Here is a 24172-nt window from a genome sequence, read left to right on the forward strand (position 1 = left end):
TTTTCAAATGTTTCAGACTTATGTTTCATTAAGTAAATATATCCATATCTGCTTAAATCATCTGTGAAGGTGAGAAAATAACGATATCCGCCACGAGCCTCAATATTCATCGGACCACATACATCGGTATGTATGATTTCCAACAAATCTGTTGCTCTCTCCATAGTACCGGAGAACGGTGTTTTAGTCATCTTGCCCATGAGGCACGGTTTGCAAGTACCAAGTGATTCATAATCAAGTGGTTCCAAAAGTCCATCAGTATGGAGTTTCTTCATGCGCTTTATACCGATATGACCTAAACGATAGTGCCACAAATAAGTTGCACTTTCATTATCAACTCTGCATCTTTTGGTTTCAACATTATGAATATGTGTATTACTACTATCGAGATTCAATAAGAATAGACCACTCTTCAAGGGTGCATGACCATAAAAGATATTACTCATATAAATAGAACAACCATTATTCTCTGATTTAAATGAATAACCGTCTCGCATTAAACAAGATCCAGATATAATGTTCATGCTCAACGCTGGCACCAAATAACAATTATTTAGGTCTAATATTAATCCCGAAGGTAGATGTAGAGGTAGCGTGCCGACCGCGATCACATCGACTTTGGAACCGTTTCCCACGCGCATCGTCACCTCGTCCTTTGCCAGTGCCCGCTTATTCCGTAGTCCCTGTTTCGAGTTGCAAATATTAGCAACAGAACCAGTATCAAATACCCAGGTGCTACTGCAAGCTCTAGTAAGGTACACATCAATAACATGTATATCACATATACCTTTGTTCACCTTGCCATCCTTCTTATCCGCCAAATACTTGGGGCAGTTCCGCTTCCAGTGACCAGTCTGCTTGAAGTAGAAGCTCTCAGTTTCAGGCTTAGGTCCAGACTTGGGTTTCTTCTCCTGAGCAGCAACTTGCTTGCTGTTCTTCTTGAAGTTCCCCTTCTTCTTCCCTTTGCCCTTTTTCTTGAAACTAGTGGTTTTGTTAACCATCAACACTTGATGCTCTTTCTTGATTTCTACCTCCGCAGCTTTCAGCATTGCGAAGAGCTCGGGAATAGTCTTGTTCATCCCTTGCATATTATAGTTCATCACGAAGCTCTTGTAGCTTGGTGGCAGTGATTGGAGAATTCTGTCAATGACGCAATCATCCGGAAGATTAACTCCCAATTGAATCAAGTGATTATTATACCCAGACATTTTGAGTATATGCTCACTGACAGAACTGTTCTCCTCCATCTTGCAGCTATAGAACTTATTGGAGACTTCATATCTCTCAATCCGGGCATTTGCTTGAAATATTAACTTCAACTCCTGGAATATCTCATATGCTCCATGATGTTCAAAACGTCGTTGAAGTCCCGATTCTAAGCCGTAAAGCATGGCACACTGAACTATCGAGTAGTCATCAGCTTTGCTCTGCCAGACGTTCATAACATCTGGTGTTGCTCCAGCAGCAGGCCTGGCACCCAGCGGTGCTTCCAGGACGTAATTCTTCTGTGCAGCAATGAGGATAATCCTCAAGTTACGGACCCAGTCCGTGTAATTGCTACCATCATCTTTCAACTTTGTTTTCTCAAGGAACGCATTAAAATTCAACGGAACAACAGCACGAGCCATCTATCTACAATCAAACATAAACAAGCAAGATACTATCAGGTACTAAGTTCATGATAAATTTAAGTTCAATTAATCAAATTATTTAAGAACTCCCACTTAGATAGACATCCCTCTAATCTTCTAAGTGATTACGTGATCCAAATCAACTAAACCATGTCCGATCATCACGTGAGATGGAGTAGTTTCATCGGTGAACATCGTTATGTTGATCATATCTACTATATGATTCACGCTCGACCTTTCGGTCTCCGTGTTTCGAGGCCATATCTGCATATGCTAGGCTCGTCAAGTTTAACCTGAGTATTCTGCGTGTGCAAAAACTGGCTTGCACCCGTTGTAGATGGACGTAGAGCTTATCACACCCGATCATCACGTGGTGTCTGGGCACGACGAACTTTGGCAACGGTGCATACTCAGGGAGAACACTTCTTGATAATTTAGTGAGAGATCATCTTATAATGCTACCGTCAATCAAAGCAAGATAAGATGCATAAAAAGATAAACATCACATGCAATCAATATAAGTGATATGATATGGCCATCATCATCTTGTGCCTGTGATCTTCATCTCCGAAGCACCGTCATGATCACCATCGTCACCGGCGCGACACCTTGATCTCCATCGTAGCATCGTTGTCGTCTCGCCAATCTTATGCTTCCACGACTATCACTACCGTTTAGTAATAAAGTAAAGCATTACATCGCGATTGCATTGCATACAATAAAGCGACAACCATATGGCTCCTGCCAGTTGCCGATAACTCGGTTACAAAACATGATCATCTCATACATTAAAATTCAGCATCATGCCTTGACCATATCACATCACAACATGCCCTGCAAAAACAAGTTAGACGTCCTCTACTTTGTTGTTGCATGTTTTACGTGGCTGCTACGGGCTTAAGTAAGAACCAATCTCACCTACGCATCAAAAAACCACAACGATAGTTTGTCAAATAGACTCCATTTTAACCTTCGCAAGGACCGGGCGTAGCCATACTTGGTTCAACTAAAGTTGGAGAGACAGTCGCCCGCAAGCCATCTCTGTGCAAAGCACGTCGAGGGAACCGGTCTCGCGTAAGCGTACGCGTAAGGTTGGTCCGGGTTGTCTCGTCCAACAATACCGCCGAACCAAAGTATGACATGCTGGTAGGCAGTATGACTTGTATCGTCCACAACTCACTTGTGTTCTACTCGTGCATATAACATCAACATAAATAACCTAGGCTCGGATGCCACTGTTGGGTTTCGTAGTAATTTCAAAAAATTTCCCACGCACACGCAAGATCATGTGATGCATAGCAACGAGGGGGAGAGTGTTGTCTACGTACCCAACGCAGACTGGCTGCGTAAGCGATGACACGACGTAGAGAAAGTAGTCGTATGTCTTCACGATCCAACCGATCAAGCACCGAAACTACGACACCTCCGAGTTCGAGCACACTTTCAGCTCGATGACGATCCCCGGACTCCGATCCAGCAAAGTGTCGGGGAAGAGTTCCGTCAGCACGACGGCGTGGTGACGATCTTGATGAACTACAGCAGCAGGGCTTCGCCTAAACTCCGCTACAGTATTATCGAGGAATATGGTGGCAGGGGGCACCGCACACGGCTAAGGAATAGATCACGTGGATCAACTTGTGTGTCTAGAGGTGTCCCCTGCCTCTGTATATAAAGGAGTAGAGGGGGGGAGGCTGGCCGGCCAAGGAGGAGGCGCCAGGAGAGTCCTACTCCCTCTAGGAGTAGGATTCCCCCCCCCCCCCAATCCTAGTTGGAATAGGATTCAAGGAGGGGGAAAAGAGGAGGAGGGGGCCGGCCACCTCTCCTAGTCCTAATAGGACTAGGGGAAGGGGGGAGGCGCGCAGCCCATCTAGGGCAGCCCCTTCTCTTTTCCACTAAGGCCCACTATGGCCCATTTAGCTCCCGGGGGGTTCCGGTAACCCTCCCGGTACTCCGGTAAAATCCCGATTTCACCCGGAACACTTCCGATGTCCAAACATAGGCTTCCAATATATCAATCTTTACATCTCGACCATTTCGAGACTCCTCGTCATGTCCGTGATCACATCTGGGACTCCGAACAACCTTCGGTACATCAAAATGCATAAACTCATAATGTAACTATCATCGTAACCTTAAGCGTGCGGACCCTACGGGTTCGAGAACAATGTAGACATGACCGAGACACGTCTCCGGTCAATAACCAATAGCGGGACCTGGATGCCCATATTGGCTCCTACATATTCTACGAAGATCTTTATCGGTCAGACCGCATAACAACATGCGTTGTTCCCTTTGTCATCGGTATGTTACTTGCCCGAGATTCGATCGTCGGTATCCAATACCTAGTTCAATCTCGTTACCGGCAAGTCTCTTTACTCGTTCCGTAATACATCATCTCACAACTAACATATTGGTTGGAATGTTGCAAGGCTTATGTGATGTGCATTACCGAGAGGGCCCAGAGATACCTCTCCGACAATCGGAGTGACAAATCCTAATCTCGAAATACGCCAACCCAACATGTACCTTTGGAGACACCTGTAGAGCACCTTTATAATCACCCAGTTATGTTGTGACGTTTGGTAGCACACAAAGTGTTCCTCCGGTAAACAGGAGTTGCATAATCTCATAATCACAGGAACATGTATAAGTCATGAAGAAAGCAATAGCAACAAACTAAACGATCAAGTGCTAAGCTAACGGAATGGGTCAAGTCAATCACATCATTCTCCTAATGATGTGATCCCGTTAATCAAATGACAACTCTTTGTCTATGGTTAGGAAACATAACCATCTTTGATTCAATGGGCTAGTCAAGTAGAGGCATACTAGTGACACTTTGTTTTGTCTATGTATTCACACATGTATCATGTTTCCGGTTAATACAATTCTAGCATGAATAATAAACATTTATCATGATATAAGGAAATAAATAATAACTTTATTATTGCCTCTAGGGCATATTTCCTTCACTCGGTATCCCAATACCTCGTTCAATCTCGTTACCGGCAAGTCACTTTACTCGTACCGTAATGCATGATCCCGTGATCAACCACTTGGTCACATTGAGCTCATTATGATGATGCATTACCGAGTGAGCCCAGAGATACCTCTCCATCATACGGAGTGACAAATCCCAGTCTCGATTCAGGCCAACCCAACAGACACTTTCGGAGATACCTGTAGTGTACCTTTATAGTCACCCAGTTACGTTGTGACGTTTGGCACACCCAAAGCACTCCTACGGTATCCGGGAGTTGCACAATCCCATGGTCTAAGGAAATGATACTTGACATTCGGAAAAGCTATAGCAAACGAACTACACGATCTTTGAGCTATGCTTAGGATTGGGTCTTGTCCATCACATCATTCTCCTAATGATGTGATCCCGTTATCAATGACATCCAATGTCCATAGTCAGGAAACCATGACTATCTTTTGATCAACGAGCTAGTCAACTAGAGGCTTACTAGGGACGTGTTGTGGTCTATGTACACATGTATTACGATTTCCGGATAACACAATTATAGCATGAACAATAGACAATTATCATGAACAAAGAAATATAATAATAACCATTTTATTATTTCCTCTAGGGCATATTTCCAACAAGTGGGATGATGAGGACTGATGGGAAGGAGAGGTGGAGAGAAACTCCTGGCCATAGGCGCTCCGAGAGCCTCGGGGAAGCCACTAGATGGCGCCGACAACGAGTCAAGATTTCGGCTATCACCAGCATGAAGGTGAGTGAGGCCACCATGTCTGTTTGTCACCTTGGATCGGCCACGATGTCATCTTGATGAGCAAATGTTGTCCTCTTGTGCGTCTGATGAATGAAGGATGGTATGAAGAACAGAGAACATGACTCCAACGAAGGAGAGCACAAAGAAGAGCGATCTAAAGAATAGAGAACATGACTACAACTAAGGAGAGCACAATGTAGAACATCACTATTTTCTGGTATTTGCGTGTGGTGAGTTGTCACCATGTAAGTAAGTCACAAAAGGAGATTAATTTACAAATATTTATGTAGGCAAATATTAACCATCCATCACATTTAGCTGGCTCTAGGAGAACGGATCTTCAACTCGTTTCTATCCCAAAAAAGCGTACACCAAAAATAACATGAAATTAAAGGCCCCAACCTTTGATCTCCCAACACACGACTAAGGTTCTTTTTTCAATTATATCAGCAATCGAACAATTGTCTAACACATAGCTGGTGCAACTATGCCCAAGAAAACATGGTGCCAAGTCTGCTGACACAAGAAAAAAAAGGTGCAACTCAAGATTTACAACCAACTAAATAGCAGAAATCAAACAAACAACCTAGGGAAGAGATGAACTGAACGTACGCCGTCCCAGATTCAAATCGCTACTGTACTTGATTAATCACAACTTATCCAGTTGTTTAAGCTCCTGCGTGACGCGCGAGCTGATCCATGCATCCCAAAACAAACTCGTCCTCGTCCTGGATGCTATCTGCCATTGGTGGATCGATCCATCGATCGGCATCTCGCACCGGCCGTAGTTGATGGGATCGATGAGACCATGTGTGTACCTCAGTTCATCGATCGAGTTAGCGCTTGTTGGTGGATGCGGGCTGACTCGATCCAGATTATTGACCCTCGCCCGTGTCTAAATAATTTCTTTCGGAAAATTTAGCATCAGAGGGCATTTGGTCTAGTGGTATGATTCTCGCTTAGGGTGCGAGAGGTCCTGAGTTCAATTCTCGGAATGCCCCTCTTATTTTCTCTTTTTTTAACCTTTTTTACATATGGTAGATTTTTTTTCCTTTTGTACATGTATATAGTAGTAGAATTTGTTCGTATAGCTAAGCCAATCAGATGCCATGAAAATTAATATCCGTCAAACAACATTGCATTCGGAGATATATATACCCTTCTCTACAAAGAGACGAGGCTGGTGGAAAAAGAGCATCAAATAATCTTATATAGTGCCGGTTGAGTGAGTCTATCACATTTGACGTTCTACTTGGTTCAAACTCGGCTTTCCACCTTAATATGGAACTGCTATGTACCACCGATTGTTTTTGGGTGCCCTTCTTTTCTGTCGGTAGGGACGGAAGGGCTGCTTTCCGAAAAGTCTTCGAAGGATTGATAACACCACACAAAGGGAGGGGCGTACCCATGTTTAACTACCCGGTGCAAAACTTTTTCTTTGTAAGTTCCTTTTTTGCTTTTTTAAAACCATAAGGACCCATACGAGAGAGAGGGAGAGCACGCAAAAACATGAGGTGGACGGGATTCGATAATAACACCATGACACACACACACACACACACACACGAAGGATTGATAACACCACACAATGGCAGGGGCGTACCCATGTTTAACTACCCGGGTGCACAGGACACCGGGTGCAAAACTTTTTTTTTGTAAGTTCCTTGCAAAGTTTAGTGTGTGACACCCCATCTTCAAATGGAATTTATGGGTGATTATATGCTAGGACACCTGATCATTTCCTCTCTGGGTCCACCCCTGCACAATGGGATGCTACAAGTTAGAAGTAACATATGGATGTTATTTGACCCTTTTTCATGTTCAATTTCAGTCAAATTAGCAGGTAACAATTTTTCTCGGGAAGTAGTGGAAATACGGTAATCGGTCTATTTCGAAAATCTTGAGAGAGAAAATAACCTTGTTCACACCACAACACATCATGGGAATAGCTCATAATCTCATACTAACATGCTCAAGGAGGTCAGGTAAGTGAGACGATGAGGACTGATGGGAAGGAGAGGTGCAGAGAAACTCCTAGCCATAGGTGCTATGAGAGCCTCAGGGAAGCCACAGGATGGCGCCGACAACGAGTCAAGATTTCGGCTACCACCAGCATGATTGCATGAAGGCGAGTGAGAGGCCACCATCACTAGTAGAAAAGGGGGCTTTGGTCCAGGCTGGGTAACCCCATTAGTCCCGGTTCAGTCCAGAATCGGGACCAATGGGGGTATTGGTCCCGGTTCGTGAGCCCAGGGGGCCGGCCGGGCCACGTGGGCCATTGGTCCCGGTTCATCTAGACCTTTTGGTCCCGGTTGGTGGGATGAACCGGGACCAATGGGCCTCGCTCCTGGCCCACAACCATTGGTCCCGGTTCGTGCCACAAACCGGAACTAAAGATTAGACCTTTAGTCCCGGTTTGAGGCACGAACCGGGACTAATGGGGATGAGACCTTTAGTCCCGGTTCGTGCCACGAACCGGTACTAAAGGTCCCATTTTCAAACTATAACCCCCCCCCCCCCCCGGTGGATCGCCTTCCCCGTGGATCGCCTTTTCAGTTTTAAAAAAAATAAAAGAAAATGATGGAAATGTCAAAAAAATAAAAGAAAATAAGTTTCCCATGTGATATGTGGTCTAGTTGTTGGGAAAATTTGCAAATGTGAATTTTGACTTTATTTGCAAAATCTCTCTGAAATTTGTAAAAATGGGCATAACTTTTGGATACTAACTCGGATGAAAAAGTTTTTTATATGAAAAATCATCTACTCGAAAAGTTACATCCAAATTTTACAGGGGGAACCCCGTTAAACATTTTCCAAATCCTCAAAAATCTAATAGAAAAAAGTTACGGGGCTTTTAAGATCTAGAGTGAAAAAATCGAAAAAAATTCAAACAGTGGGCAAACTGTGGTCAAACAATGGTCAAACTAATTATTCTAGAATACTAGTGTTACTAAATAATTATTTCAGTTATTTCAATTTTGGTCAAATGTGGTCAAACTGTGGTCAAACAATGGTCAAACTAATTATTCAAGAAATATTAGTGTTACTAAATAATTATTGTTTTTTAAAACAATAGTTTCAAAATAAAACTATGAAATGTGTCACTTCATGCTGAAGCAAAATTCCTGAAGGTTAATAGGATTGACATCTTAGTATTGTTAGGAAAACAACAAGTGCAGACTTGGAACGAGGGAGAATAGAACCCGGAAGTTAAGCGTGCTCAGGCTGGGGGAGTGGGAGGATGGGTGACCGTTCGGGAAGTTAGATGATTTGGAATGATGAGGGGTGATTAGAGGATAAATTGAGAAGTGATGAGGGGTGGTGATTACAGACTAGAGGTTAAAATAATTCAGAAATTTGAAAAAAAAAATTCAAAAAAAATTTCAAAAGAAAATCATAAAATTTCCTTTAGTCCCGGTTGGTGTTACCAACCGGGACTAAATGTGGAGCTCCACGTGGCCACGCCCTTTAGTCCCGGTTCTGGATTGAACCGGGACTAAAGGCCCTTTTTCTATTAGTGCATGTCTCCTTGTCACCTTGGATCAGCCATGATATCGTCTTGACCAGCAAATGTTGTCCTCCTGTGCGACTCTAGAATGAAGGTTGGTCTGAATAACAGAGAACATGACTCCAACTAAGGAGAGAACAACAGAGGATGGTCTGAAGAATAGAGAACAAGACTACAACTAACAAGAGCACAATGTGGATCATCGCTATTTCTGATGTTTGCGTTTGGCGAGCTGTCACCATGTAATTAAGTCACAAAAGATAATTAATTCACAAATATCTATCCAGGCAAAAATTAGTCATCCATCACATTTAGCTTGCTCTAGGAGAACAAATCTTCGACTTGTTCCTATCACAAAAAAGCATACACCAAAAATAGCATGAAACTAAAGGCCCCAACGTAGCTGGTGCAACTATGCCTAAGAAAACATGGCGCTGACACAAAAAATAGGTGCAACTCAAGATTTACGACCAACTAAACAATAGAGATCAAACAAACAACCTAGGGAAGAGATCAACTGAATAACAATTTCAATGATTACATCGGAATTAAATATGATTTGGCTCAAAGAACACGATGATTACAACGACGCACATAGACGGATAAAACAATTTCAAGAAATTAACTGGATGTCTCATACTAACCACCAAAGCCAAATAAAAAAAGATGAGATCGGCGCATGTAGCTGGCCTCCTGGTACATGGGAGCGAAACGAATCGAACCGAACCCCATATCAAAGAACTGCATCTTCATCATCATATCGCTGCAAGAGAAGCTGGTGCCGGGGTAGCCACTCTAGACCAGGGTGTCAAGGCACCCTCCGAAGCTCACCATGTCAAGTCAGCACTCCTGCTACTGAGGTGGTGCCGGATACAACACCGGGAGACCCCATGTCTATGTTGCGGGTGGTGACACATGAAGCTGGCGGTGGCGCCTGGGAATGGATTTTTGCCATGCGTTCGGTGATGCTCTTGAGAAGCACGCCCACTTTGTAGCCAACTTTGGTGAGTTGCTCGATGTTGAGGCCAACGAGGACCGAGGGGTCACCATGCATGATTTTGTAAAGGAGGTACCTGATCTCGCTGTCCTCGCACTCGTGGCGCGTCTTGTCGACCTGGTCCTGGAGCTTCTCAATGCGCTTGGTGATGAAGCTCTCCTGGTTCATCGCCTCCTTGCACGGCTCGAGCTCTGGCAGGCTTTTGAATTGATTCAGGATATCCATTGCCTCGGCGTGGGAAGGGAACACCTCTGGCGCCGCCTTGCCCTCTTCGTACACCAGTACGCAGGTCTTGGCATCGCACAGGATGGCTAGTTCATCCGCCTTCTTCATCAGGCCCTTGAGGCGCTTCTTGAATCTATCACGCCGGGTCGAGTCATGGGGGATGTACTGGAGGGTCACTTTGCGAGGCATTGCTAGCAAGAGGATAAAACCAGCGAAGGAAAAGAAAGTTGCTGGTTTCGGTGAGGGAGGAGGGGTGGATTTATAGTGGAGGGGTTACCGTGATTTGGTAAGAGTTTACTGTGGCAGGTACGAAGAAGATTGCCTTATTTAGTACTTGTGAACGCGATCGAATATCTAGCAAATCTTTGACCCGACTTTAATTGTGCCCATCTATAAATTTGGCGTCCATTTAAACCTACCAAATTGGGCGCGATAGCGCATGACGTTCCTCCGATATCGCTCCCGATATCACGGGAGCGAGACATGTCATACCGTGCTGATGATTTCCCCATGATGTTAAGCTTCACGCTTCGCAATGCCATCCTTCAAAGCCCATCAAGCCATCCAAATGAATGGGCCGGACACAAGCCTTGCTCCTATCGGTGAGGCCCATAAATACACTAATTTTGTACCAAACTAGTAAAGAAATACTTGAACAAAAACCACATCGCTGGAAGGAACAGGCTCAAATCCCAAAACTGCTAAACACACGGCTGTTTACATGCTTTTACGGGCTGCTTTCATTTAATTAAACCCGCCCCCTGATTTTCAGGTGGGTGGGGCCCAATCTCCCCCCTTAATCCAATCAACCCTTGCCAACTCAGAGTGACAATGTGAAAGCCCCGTGTTGAGCCCGTGAATGTTGCGTTGTTGTCCTATTGCACTAACTCTCATATTACTATGATTTTGAAAGTCTTTCACCAACCGGATAACAAAAAAACAAGGCCAAAAAGTACATGAAAAAGAAAGAATCCATTTCATCTATCAAAAAGTTTCCATGTTTGATCAGTTGTGATTGACTAAGATGAGATAAACAAAACAAGATAAGTTGTCATGCTTTGTGCGCTACAAAAGAACATAGAAAACAAATACAAAAGGTCTACTTTGATGGTAAAAGTGTGAGATATCCAACAACACACACATACACTCACCCCTTTGAAAACACACACACACACATTCTACGCATATGAGCACTTTCAAGATACCAAGCCGACACAACTTCTCACTACTATAGATTCGAAAGCTCTGACCACTCATCATTGATGGGCCACTGACCACGCGTTAGTGATGAGCATTATCACTGACCGTCCGACTCAGGCGCATCAATGATACAAAATTTGTGGCTTGGCAGAATTCTCATTACAGAGCAGTCTAAAAATGACCCGCCTGTGATATTGTGTCCTAGAGACAAAAAATGACCAATATTTGTCACTGAATGGCTGCTTTATTTGACTCGTTTAAATTCATCTAATAAATCCGACCCTTCGTGTTTCCTGGCTGCCAGTGTTGTTGTGTACTTGGGTTGTTATATCCATCGTCGTGCACTGTCGGTCTCCATTACAAACCCTCGCAGCCGCCACCGAGCACCACACCCTATAGTTTTCAGTCTTCCTGCAACACATCCCATCCTTTAAGCCTCCATCAGAGCTCCCTATCTCCATGGCTTCCTTTGATCAAAATTTTGAAGCATCGGTTCATTTCAGAGTTGAGGCCCTTATTGAAAAATTTCAGAGTTGAGGCAGTATAACAAACTGACAAAGACAAGCTAAGCCATGCTGCTCATCGTGCGTGCAGCCCCTCGTCCCTAGCCCTGCTGCTCATCGTACGTGAAACCGTGTAGCTCTCGTTGATCTCTTCTTCTGCGCATACAATTTAGCTTCAGCTCAACTCAGCTTCAGAAGCAGCAAGATGAAGTTCAGTTCAGGTGTGCAGATAACATACAGATGGGTTGATGATTGGACGACGGCCGGGACGTGCGCTGCACAGTCTGGCTCAAAATCAGGATCGGTCGTCCATGGATGCCAGATCAATCAAGCAATGCTGATGGATCGACTCATGCAGCTAGCTAGCTGCTGCTTGACGGCAGAGATGGATCGATGTGGGTGTGGCTTAATCTCAGATTCAGATCGCTACTTGATTAATCAACAACAGCCGCTAGTTGTTACTCCACTTGTTTAAGCTCCTGCGTGACGAGCGAGCCGATCCATCCAAAAAGGGAAAACAAAATTAGAGTAGGATCAAGAGGGATCGTTAGGAAAATTAAACATCTAAGGGCATTTGGTCTAGTGGTATGATTCTCGCTTAGGGTGCGAGAGGTCCCGAGTTCAATTCTCGGAATGCCCCCATTTTTTATTTCTCTTTATTCTTTTTTACCGTCTTTACATATAGTAGATTTTTTTTACCATTGTTGTACATGTACAGCGGATTTCTTGCATGCAGGTAGCGAATCTAATGTCATGAAAATCAATCTGTGTGAAGTAGCATTGCGTTTAGAAATACTCCCTCCGTTCCATATTACTCGTCACTGATTTTGTACTAAATCAGCGACAAGTAATATAGAACGAAGGGAATATATACTATTCTCTTCCAATCTGTGTGAATCGAACATGTGTAGCAAAGAAAAAGAATGAGAAGATCATGTGTATACAGTTACTGTGTACCAATCACAGGAAGAGCTAGTAATACTTACATGAATGAGAAGAAAATAAATAAATAAATAAATAACAATCATCAAGGAAAACTAGTGCAGCTTGGCAATCTGAAGTAGTGAACCAGCATAACTATATATCCACGGATAGCATCAAGGTTCTTCAGGAGAAAATAATCTTATTCCAATGGTCTTTTCAGTCACCGGGGCATAGCAACCAGCAACGAATAAACCATCTTATATATCGTCCAATGCTTCGCCTTCACCATGCCCACCACAGATGCCGTTGCCTGGGCACAAAACTCATTATCAAAGGTAAAGATATGAAAAGAGGAAGAAGTCGAGCTAGAAGAAAAATTCCCGCAGCAACCATAATTGTTGCGTGTATAAGAGCCGAAATAGGAGTGGGTCCTTCCATAGCATCGGGTAACCATACGTGAAGAGGGAATTGTGTGGATTTCGCAACTGCACCAAGGACTTTTGAATAATTAGACATAGAATCCTCTAAACAAAGGCGCACATATTAAAATAAATAGAAATCAATACTATTTTCTTAGTATTATTTGAGAATATCCATTTTTAGTAGATTATTGCATAGTATTCTTTTTCACTTAAATGATTTTTTGTATTTGTAATTCATTGATATTGCAATAAACATATTTAGTTAGTCAGTAGCCAATGAATATTCCAACGAAAAGCAATCGATACAAGAAGGAAGGGATTTAGGATAGGACAGTTTAGATGAACCATTGCATAGTGACTTATTTGTTGACTTGGACAAGTTACTCATTAATCATTTGGGGGACTGTATTTCAATGCTACTGATCAACGGCGAAAACAATGGTCTGCAACACATCGACATTTAAGCGAACATGAGGATTTCATATAGTACAACAACACGCCTGGAAGAAGGAAAATTTGCAATAGATTTTTGTGGTATAGCATGTCTTGACAGCTACTTGCATATTTTATACTCCCTCTGTAAAGAAATATAAGAGTGTTTAGATTACTAAAGTAGTCTCTCAGGATAGCTAGCTCCAACACCAATTCCCTTTTCCCCCCTCAATTGTAAAGGGGAGAAGAACACCAAATCCCCGGCACAAGCCATCTCATTACCTCAAGGTGCATTATGGGCCAACATTGACATCATATTTGTAGTTTTCTGTAGGTGTGAAAAGCGGGGAATAATGTGCTTACACCAGTCTGTCAAATTCAGACGAACCAGGAACATGGTACCTTATGGGGTAAACATATAATGACCATAAGATTTATTTTTTAACACAATGGCCATAAGAGTTTGATATGTAGTTCTGAAGAAAGCAGTTCAATGTGAGACATATACTTTCCATCAAAGGATATTTTTATCAGCCCCTTGAACTTTCTCGATTGTGTGGTAGATGTCCAAATTAAGCATGCTACAATTCAAAGTGATAAGATGGCAATTTAGGTATATATATATATATATAGGCTGTCACCATCGGCCTAAAAGAAGGATTCAGCAGCTCCCTGTTCGTCACCGCTACCATATTTGCTTCTGTGGCATAGTTCGCTCTTGATTTTCTAGCTGTTGGAAATGTTGGAGCTTTTGATATTTTTTCTGTGTCATCGATCTGAGGTGTAGTACTTTTTTTTGATAAATAATTTGGTAAATAAACACCATTCAGTTCATTTCCTAGATCACTTCAGTATTTAATTAATTATAAGTTGTGATTGAAGTTTCAGCAGAAACCTGAGTACAACATATCTTGGTTCAGTTATTGATATAAACTACAGTGCATATGAAAAAAAAATATAAGAGCCTTAAACAACCTGCTGTAACCTATGAGTACGTAGAGGATAATTATTTCAGTGCTCTTGCAAGCCAACCTAAATACTGAAGAACGGAATCCCTACACATCAGTGATAAATCTCTTTATGTGTGTGCACATGTCTATTTGTTCAACATTGTCAATGTAAATATGAATATCCCATTGGATATCTAACATCATCAACACCACAAACTTAAATGCATTTAATCATGCTACTTGGTACTCGCGTCCCTTGCGTCGCCCCCGCCCTGGGCGACTCGGGGGCTCTCCAACCCTAGAGCCGCCGCCGTCCTCTCCTTCTCCCCTCCTCGCGCCGCCGCCGGGTGACGCCGCCGGGTGAAACCCGCGTGGCAGACGGCGGCGGCGGGGGGACTCCCTCTCCCGACTCCCCTTCCTCCGCGGGCAGCGGATCTAGGCGGTAGGCGGCGGTGTCCTGCGGCGCTCGCGGTTTGGCGCGAGGTGGCAGGCCTCGGCGAGCGGTGGCGGGGCGCGGGGCACGCGGCGGCGAGCCTCGGCAGGCGGTGGCGGCTGCGCGCGGGGCTGATTCCGGGGCGGCGGAGCGGGCATGGATCCATCGCGGATCTGATCCTGCGGGCGCGGTCACGGCTTCCCCTCCTCGGCCGGCGGGTCTCGGTGGGGGGCTTCTCCTTGCTGAGATCTAGCAGCGGGATCATCCAGATCCCGGCAAGGATGGCGGCGACCCGTGCACGAGGGATGGAGGTCTTCGACCAGATCCGGGTGAAAACCTGCTATTGGCTATTGCCAAGGCCGGCGATGGCGACGCTGTCTGCGTCGTTCCCTTCCTAAAGGCATCGTCGTGGAGAAGTTCAAGGCCACTCTCTGCTACCTCCGGGGGAAACCCTAGATCAGTAGATCGGATGACGGCGGCTCTCTGATGTCGTTTCCCCCCTGGGGGCGTCATTCTTGGAGATGCACACGGGCTCGAGGGACTAGAGGACGGCGACTTTGGTGGAGCGGTGCCTCATCTTACACATTGATGGTGGCGGATCTCAGCGGCGTGGCGCTGTGGAGACTCGGCGTCTGATGCGCGGAGATGGACTCGTGCAGGAGGTGGAAGCTGTCTGGCGTCATGATGGCGTCGATGGCAGATAGGCTTGGCAAGGTCGGTGCAGCAGTACAGCTCTGAAGATGGATTGGTGGCAGGCGGCTGCGGCAGCCTCATACCCGGCAGGGGTCCTGGTTGAGAAGCACGCCGGACTGGTGGGTGCCCATACCAGGCAGGCGTCTTGGGTGGGACCTCAAGTCTTTAGATGTTTAGGTTTGGCTGCGTGGTCTGTTTGGTATTAGGCCCAGACTTTCAGCGCCCCTACATCAACTGGATAGGGATAGCGACAGTTGTTGCTTGTTTTGGTGGCTTTAGACTTATTGTTGTATGACTCTGTACGGTCTTGTGTCAATAATTAATAAAATGGCCGTATGCATCGCCCAGATGCAGAGACCGGGGGTCGTCCTCCTTTTCAAAAAAAAAATTTGATCAACATTGAAGTCATATTTCCATTTCATTCATCTAATCCCGCAGCAACGCACGGGGTATGATCTAGTTCTCTATAAACTTGGGAAAAGTTACTCGCTACCGTACAAGATTTTCGAATAGGTAAACATAAATGCATTGAGCTCGAGTGAATGGACAGCACTAACTCGTTTTGTTACTCCACAAAATAGCATGCTCGTCCACTTCACAGCAATTCCCATACCATGAATATGTCACTGACAGACTTACAATAGATCGATACCATCAAATAAGCTTGTAAAGGTACCTTCCCCGATGCCTATCAGGCCATCAACAATACCATTGCCAAGCCTCAAACATAATTTGTCAGTATTTTGATGAAAAGCAACCGAAACTGGAAGGAAGGGATTACAGGACAGTTTAGATTCAGAGATTCAGAAACCACACTTGGGAAAAGTTACTTGCTTGGGTACCAGATTAGGAGTAGATAAGCAAAAATTGCGCCGAACTCGCAAATACAGGACATCCGTATGTGCTCAGAAATTGACCAACTCATTTTGGTACTCCACATCCACCTCACAACAATACCCCTGGAAATTTTCATGTACTAGTCATAAGTTCCCAACTTATACTACATCTATCCACATACAAATACTAACTTAGCTGCAGAACCCATGCCTCCAAGAGGGACGAAGAATTATCAAGATGGAGGTGATGATGGTGGCAGCAAGCAGACCAAATAAAATCAAAATGTATGTTGCTCTGTGCATCTAGGATTATTGCACAAATCAAATCAAATGTTACCAAAAACTAATAAATCCAAATTTCTTTGCCTTCCCTTATCCACGCTCAAATCAAAGAAAATCTTACCAAAATCTAGAATAAGATGGGTGTGAGGTATATGTCGGACACGGTCGATGTTGAACCACTAGAATATGTATGTCGCCGTTGCATGCCATAGACAATTAGCTACTCCCTCCGTCCCATAATGTAAAACGTTTACATTATGAAAACGTCTCACATTATGGGACAGAGGGAAAACGTCTCACATTATGGGACAGAGGGAAAACGTCTCACATTATGGGACGGAGGGAGTAGTATATACAAGGTGGATAACAAATCTTTGCAACATACCTTTTGTTGGAAAATTTGTGTCTGGGCAAAAAAAAAAAAAACCAGTGTGTGTCCTGCATCCCATCCTAGGAGGGGAATCAGAGTACTAGATTGAAGTTTCAAACTTGGGAGCCACATCGAGGGAAGAATAGTCTTTCCTCCTCCATGTGGTGTGGATAATAGTTGTGGAAAAAATAACTTCATTGAACACAGCAGCTGTGAATGCTCTATGATCTATTTAAGCTTTGTGAATCCTCTATGATCTATTTAAGGCTGAAAGCTGTGAATACTCTGTGCACATTATACTTTGGACTTTGTGGGTCAGTATGAATATTTTTGCGGACCAATGATGGCACACAATAGGAACCAGGAACCACATCTGGTGAGCTAGGTGCTAGTAGATAAGTTTGTATAAGTTGCTACAAAAGTCTGGAAAAAATTAGAATAGCTGGCAAATTTGTGGGCGTATTGTAATGGTGGTCAAGGTAGAATAGCTGGTAAATTCATGGGTGTATCAGGCGCCTTTTTATGGCTCCTGTTTTCAGCCTTTTGAACATGGAAAGGAAGGTTTCTAGAATTTCCAAGAATATTCATAGAGGACCTGATGCTCTCAACTCAAATTTGACAACAACTTTGTGAGAAACCTGGAGCTCGGAAAATTGATGCTTGTATGATATCCATCTCTATTACAGCCAGCCATCATTTGCGCAAAACATCCAGAAATTGCAGGGTTACAGATGAACTCACCAGAAGCATCCTAATCAGAGAAATTAACAAATTCATTCACTCATGCAGATAAAAGCATCAACTTGCTGACAGCATATCCTGCTTACATTCAGTGTTCATCTAGAGTTCTAGACTAAGGAGATGGATTAAAAGGGGGGACATAAACCGAAGTCTTCCAGCACAAACATCAGTACATAATATAAACCGGAGTCTTAGACCTCACTGTTGGTCAAACTCAACTTGCTGACAGCATATCCTGCTTACAATCATACTAATGCAGACATATCAAACCACATCAGCACAATCTTGAACATCCGCCATCCAACCCCAGGTATAGATCGCCCAAGCAAGACCAAAACGACTAGCAAGCAAGCTCAGATCTGCATAAATGCATTTAGTTAGAAAACTGAAGCAACTGCAGTTGATGCAATGGGAAATTTCCCTATCCCAATTTCTTAGGAAGGGCGCATGTGCTAAACCACAGAGTACAACATAGCTTAAGAAGAAAGGTGCACCCGCTGCTCATTTTGCAGTTTGGAAGCAATATACACAAAAATTGGCAGACCATAACAAGGTGAACCCTATCTGTTCTTGGAAACAGAACATGGCAAATAAGGTTCAGAGCCTTCAAACATCAACTTACAGGTTATGCAACATTCTTGTTTTGAATATCTTCATTCAACTGAATGAACAATGTGTAGTACTCCCTCCGTTCTAAATTACTTGTCTTGGATTTGTCTAGATACGAATGTATCTAGACTCATTTTAGTGCTATATACATCCGTATCTAAACAAATCTAAGACAAGTAATTCGGAACGGAGGGAGTAAGTGCTAAGTATGACTAACGATGTACTCCTACATAAAGATGCAAGTGCGAAAGCCATCTTCTCTCCAAAGATATGGAGCAATAAAAACCAGCTGTCGAAGCTAGTCTGTAATTTTTCTTCTCAGCTAGCATTCTCAATCACATACATGGGAGTTAAACATGCATGCAGATAGACAATAAAAAAACCATGAATTGACTACTTGTCCTAGCTAGTTTGACAAGGTAGTCAAGCCTCCGTAAAAAAACAAGGTAGTCAAGCCCAATAGAACAATAATTAACTTTCTATATAACCATGGGAATCTTTCCTATTTGCAAAATTACAGAGTAAAATATAGCTTAAGAACAAAGGAGCAAAAGCTTATTCGTGCTTCCCAAGAATCCTATAGCCATCTTATTGCAGTGAAGACCATAACATGTTAACTCTGCTCTGGAAAACAGAACAAGGTAAATAAAGAGTACTAAGACATCAGCTTAAAACCATCAATTAGGTACCTCTCCTAGCTAGTTTCACAAGGTAGCCAGGCCCAATAGAACAATAACTAATTTTCAACATAATCATGTGAGCAGAACAAGCAATGCATGAACCCAATGGCAATATTTAGGCTTACCAGTTGATCAGATAGTTGGTTCTGATAACAGCAGTGGGAAGCTAAAGTATGGGAGGGCACGTGTGGGATTGAAGGTATTCTCCATCTTTGTGCAGACTTTGGTAATTTCATAAGTCTTGACCTCCATTGAGTAGCAATCCACATTCCCAACATGAATACCTTCTGGAGCGCCTCGGAAGAACAAGAATCCCTCGGCTGCACGCATTGTGCAAATGGAATGATACTGCCCAGGAAGCTGTATGATCTTCTCTAGCTTCCACTGCTGTGAACTATTCTTCAGAGAGGTATGGTAGAGGGCAAAGGATCACTGTTTTAAATAGCCCGCTATAGCTCCGCTATAGCACGCTATAGCGTTTACAAAAGGTCTTGCGCTAAGAGACTTTGATCCAAACAAATGAACAAACATTTTAAATAGCGCGCTATAGCTCCGCTATAGCACGCTATAGCATTTGGAAGAGGTCCGCCGCTAAGATGCTTAGCGCGCTATTTAAAACTATGCAAAGGATCCATGTTGACCGACAAGGGAAAACATCTCAAGGACTCCTTCTCGGCCCATCACAACGGCATTTGCGTGACGATGGGCAAAGCACTCGTCAGGCAGATCGCTGAGCTCCAGATGGCAGCCGGTGAGAAGGTCGACAGTGGAAAACCTCAAAGTGCGCGTGTCCAGCACCATCAAATGGTCACTATAGCCATAAGGCTCTGTCCAGTAGAAGCAGCCACACGCGCAGTCAAAACAGGACATGCGTTCCAACGAAGGTGAAATGGGAGGCTCGAGCATAGACCATCGCATAGTTGTGGCCGGGAGCACAAAGAGGACAAGCTTCGTCATGTATCTTGCTATGCATATCACCTTGAAGGGCTCTTCCTCGCCGTCGTCCCTGGTGTTGGGAGCAAGCACGGGCTCGAATCCATGGAGGCGATCCTGCGGTTGGGCGGCGAGGTCCTCGGGTATGGTTGGAAGCAAGACGTATCTGCTGGACAACGGGTCACAGACGGCGAGGTGGAAGTCGGCAGCGTTGCACCGCTCCCGTTTGGTCCACGTCGGGCGGGCACAGCGTTCTTCGTCACCGAGCTCACTGGAGTCCATGAGGATGCTTACCTGACGGCGGGCACAGTCTTCGCGGTAGCTCCACATGTGGACGGAACGGGGGTAGAAGGATCTCCAATCGAGGAGGACGCGGCCGTCGCGGACATCGCGGGGGCGCCAGCGGGGGCCTTCCCCGTCGTCTTCTTGGGCGCCCGGAGGGACGTAGTAGGACGAAGAAGAAACGACGGCCGGGACGAAGGAGAAATCGGCGGAGGAGGGGGCGAGGGCGCCGGCGAGCGGGGCGGAGGGGTGCGGCGCCTGGGCGGGGTGGAATCCGCCCGCGTCCATGAAGCCGAGGAAGGGAGGGCGATGCAGCGTGCGGAAGCGGCGGCGAAAGGCGCGGCCTTTGATGACCCGGCGGAAGGAGGTGCAGGCGGCGGAGGCGCGGGCGAGCGCGTCTGGGGTGGGCAGGCGGATGAAGATCTCCTCCAGGAACTCGTCGGGAATGGTCGGCAGCGGCGGCGCGGCCATGGCGGCGGGGCTGGAAGAAGGGGATCGAGGGTTAGGGTTGGGGTTCGGGGCAGCGGGAGTGACGAGTGAGTGGGATAGTGAGCTCTACCAAGCCATTTTATTTAGCTCCATGGATTCAAAACTGTCGCTTCAAGCTTCAAAAAACGTTTGGAAAAAATATTACTCCCCTAATCCTATATACATCTACCTACAAATATGCCTGTCATTTCATGGATTGGAAAATTGTCACTTTAACCTTTGAAAACGTTTAGAAAATTAGGGCGACCAGTCACCAGTGAGTGGGGCACTGAGCTCTACGAAGCCATTCATCTCCATCGATTGGAGAATTGTCGCTTTAACCTTCAAAAACGTTTAGAAAACAAATTATAGCTTAAAGCTCCATAAATATGTCTATTAATTTTCATCTGTGGGTTGGATAAAAAGGAAAAATTCATCTGGACAACATCCATATATACATCACTTGTTGGAATCTTTCTGTCGGCGGGAATGGAGACGGGGTCCCCGGGTACACGGAGAAGCAGACTTGGTGCCATCATGATCAAAGATCCATTGAGCGGACTTAGGAGGACTCGGGGGCTTGTCGCCGAGCACTTGCTTTCTTGGGCACGGGAACTCTCGCTGCGACCAGCCCCCTTGAGATTGGGGAGGGGGCGCGTGAGGAGAGGCCCATGCCAATGGCGGGACACACTATTAATTTGGTGCGGTGCCGGTCAAGGATTGTGCAAAACGTGCACTCTCCCTTCCCCCCGGCGCACATGTTTGGGTTGGCCCAGTTGCGGGCCCCTACGTGCCCTATTTTTCTTTTCATTTTTCCATTTTTTTCTGTTTTCGTTTTATTCTTTGTTAAAATAATTCAGGATTAAATAGCTTCTCAAATTTTTAAAAATTGTGAATTATGAAAAAATGTTCAAGCAATCTTAAATGTTAATGGATTAAAAAAATTCGTGATTTCAAAAAATGTTAACATAGTTCTAAATTGTTCAAGAAATTCAAAAGTAGTTCATGAATTCGAAAAATCATGAATTAGAAAATATGTACGCGTATTCAAACACTGTTCACGATTTCATAAAAAATGTTGAGGAAAAAATGTTCGAATATTCCAAAAATATGTATGTGTATTCAAACACTGTTCATGTTCATCTTTTTTTAATGTTTCAAAAAAATGAGAAAAATGTTCACAAGTTTCAGTAAAATGGTTTGCCAGTTCAGAAAGATGTTCGCAGTTTCTCAAAATGTTTGTGAATTTGTAGAAAATGTTCACAATATTCAAAAAAAGTTCAGCAAATTTTCTCAAAAAGTTATCAAATTTAAAAACAAATCACATATTTGAAAATTATTCATGAACTCAAAAATGTTCTTGAATTACAAAAATTCTTCCCAAATTTCAACAAATAATCGCCGGTTAAAAAATATTGTTCATGTGTTCCAAAAATCTAGAAAATTTTAAAAAGCTTCTCTGAATTTTAAAAAGCTTCATGAACTCAAAAATTGTTTTTTTCTCCTTATTTTTTTCACCATTTTTACAAATGGTAGATTTTTTGTCCTTATAATTCTTACCATCTGTACATGTCAGTACAATTTCTTTCATGTAGCTATCGAATTATAGATGTCATGAAAATCAATCTGTGTGAAGTAGCATCGCATTCAGAGATATAGTCCAGTGTCGGAATCATCTTCTTCCTTGGAGCTTAGAGCAACTCCAATGGGATGACCCATTTTGTACGCCCGGTCCGTTTGGGTCGACGCGGACAAAAATAGCGGCCCAACGCGCCGATCCAAACGGACGCGCGTCCGTTTTTCGTCCGCGGGCGAACCATTTCAGGTCTAATTTTGTGCCGGATTTGCATCGGTGCGGACACGAGACGGACGCGCGCGCGCCTACTCCTCTCCCCGAGCCCGCCTGTCGGTGGCAGCCACCACCATTTCCCCACATTTTCTCCAAAAACGCTCCCGCCCGCGCGCGCCCCGACCCCTCAACTAGCCATGGAGGACGCCATCGACCTCGACGCCGCCGCCGGCCTCGCCTCCCTCGCCTCGTTCGGCGCCGTCGCCCCCTCCCCCCCGGAAAGGCAAGCCTCGTGCCCCGCGCAAGACCGCCGCGACGACCAAGCCGAAGAAGGCGCTGACGACCAAACAGCGGGTAAGGGAGTCGGCCAAGAGGAAGGGCCGGAGGCACGCCGCGGATGCGAGGGATGAGGCATCTGCGTAGGCCGCCGCCGCCGCCGCGCAGCAGGAGTTCACAATCGGTGCGCACGTGATATTTTCGACTTGTGAGAAATGACCCCATGTTTTTTCCATCTGCTGGTATAACCAAGTCAAGCATCCATCCAAGTTGGTTTTCACTTACCACAAGTTATCCATATTTTTGAATTATTTCGGTCAAAAAGGGCGATAAAAGCTTACACGTGTCACAACATGCCAACGGTGTCCAATGTCGTTACCATCAGGCATGCTTGCCTAAAATGGCCATGCCTGCCTGTTCTGAAAAGATGCGATCATTTATGCAAAGTCCAAAAAAGCACTGGTTGCGAACATGGTGACAAACATAGGCCAGACGGGGTGACAATATCATTTTTCCGCCAAGCTAGAAATGGCCCCATCTTTTTTTCATATCACAGTATGACCAAGTCATGGCTCCATGCCAAATACTTTTGATTTGAAGTTCTATAACTGAAGTTATGAATTTCCAATCTTTAAATTGGTTTTCAAACAATTTCAAATTTTAATTTGAAAATAAAATAAATATGAATAAACATGAATAAATATACATATATATGAATAAACGTGAAAAAATATGAAAAAATAAACAGGAATAAATATAAATATAAATAAATAAATATGAATCAACATATATTAAAAAGTAGAAGCAAAATTCTAAGTCAGCACATTTTGAGTTAATTTTTCAAAAATAAAAGAATTCTAGAAAAAAAAAGGCCTATGGCATTGGCCCAACGCGTGCACAACTGCTCGCCTGCCTCGGCGGCTATTGGGCCGGCCCAAGTGCGCACCAAGGCTCAGCTCGCCCGCACGGCGAAATCACTAATTAAGAAGTACTTGTTGCAAAGAACACTTCACTTTTCCAGGTCGCGATAAGTGGCGCACATGCAGCGCGCCACTTATCGCAACCTGTTAATTTTTCCTTTTTTCGTAGATCCGTTTATTCAAAACGTTTTATCTTTTAAACCGTGCGTCCAAATCTCGAACCGTTTTCACCATTGGATTCTTCGCGTTGAGATCTTCAAAACTAGATCCCATGTTGATAGTTTTTCACGAACTTTTTTTTACGAAAAAACCGGACGAAAAAACC

General features: G+C 44.3%; 2 non-coding genes and 2 pseudogenes across 2 annotated transcripts; 2 read left to right on the top strand and 2 right to left on the bottom strand.

Annotated features, from left to right (window-relative positions):
- Nucleotides 1-6303: 6303 nt before the first annotated feature.
- Nucleotides 6304-6375, top strand: TRNAP-AGG. Its single transcript has one exon. It is a non-coding gene; the product is annotated as a tRNA-Pro (tRNA).
- A 2531-nt stretch (nt 6376-8906) lies between these two features.
- Nucleotides 8907-10300, bottom strand: LOC125519586 (annotated as a pseudogene).
- Nucleotides 10301-12375: 2075 nt separating this feature from the next.
- On the top strand, nt 12376-12447 carry TRNAP-AGG. Its single transcript has one exon. It is a non-coding gene; the product is annotated as a tRNA-Pro (tRNA).
- A 5356-nt stretch (nt 12448-17803) lies between these two features.
- LOC125521854 lies at nt 17804-20918 on the bottom strand (annotated as a pseudogene).
- Nucleotides 20919-24172: the final 3254 nt, after the last annotated feature.

The sequence above is a fragment of the Triticum urartu genome, chromosome 7, assembly GCF_003073215.2.
Source record: "Triticum urartu cultivar G1812 chromosome 7, Tu2.1, whole genome shotgun sequence".
Classification (NCBI taxonomy): Eukaryota; Viridiplantae; Streptophyta; class Magnoliopsida; order Poales; family Poaceae; genus Triticum; species Triticum urartu.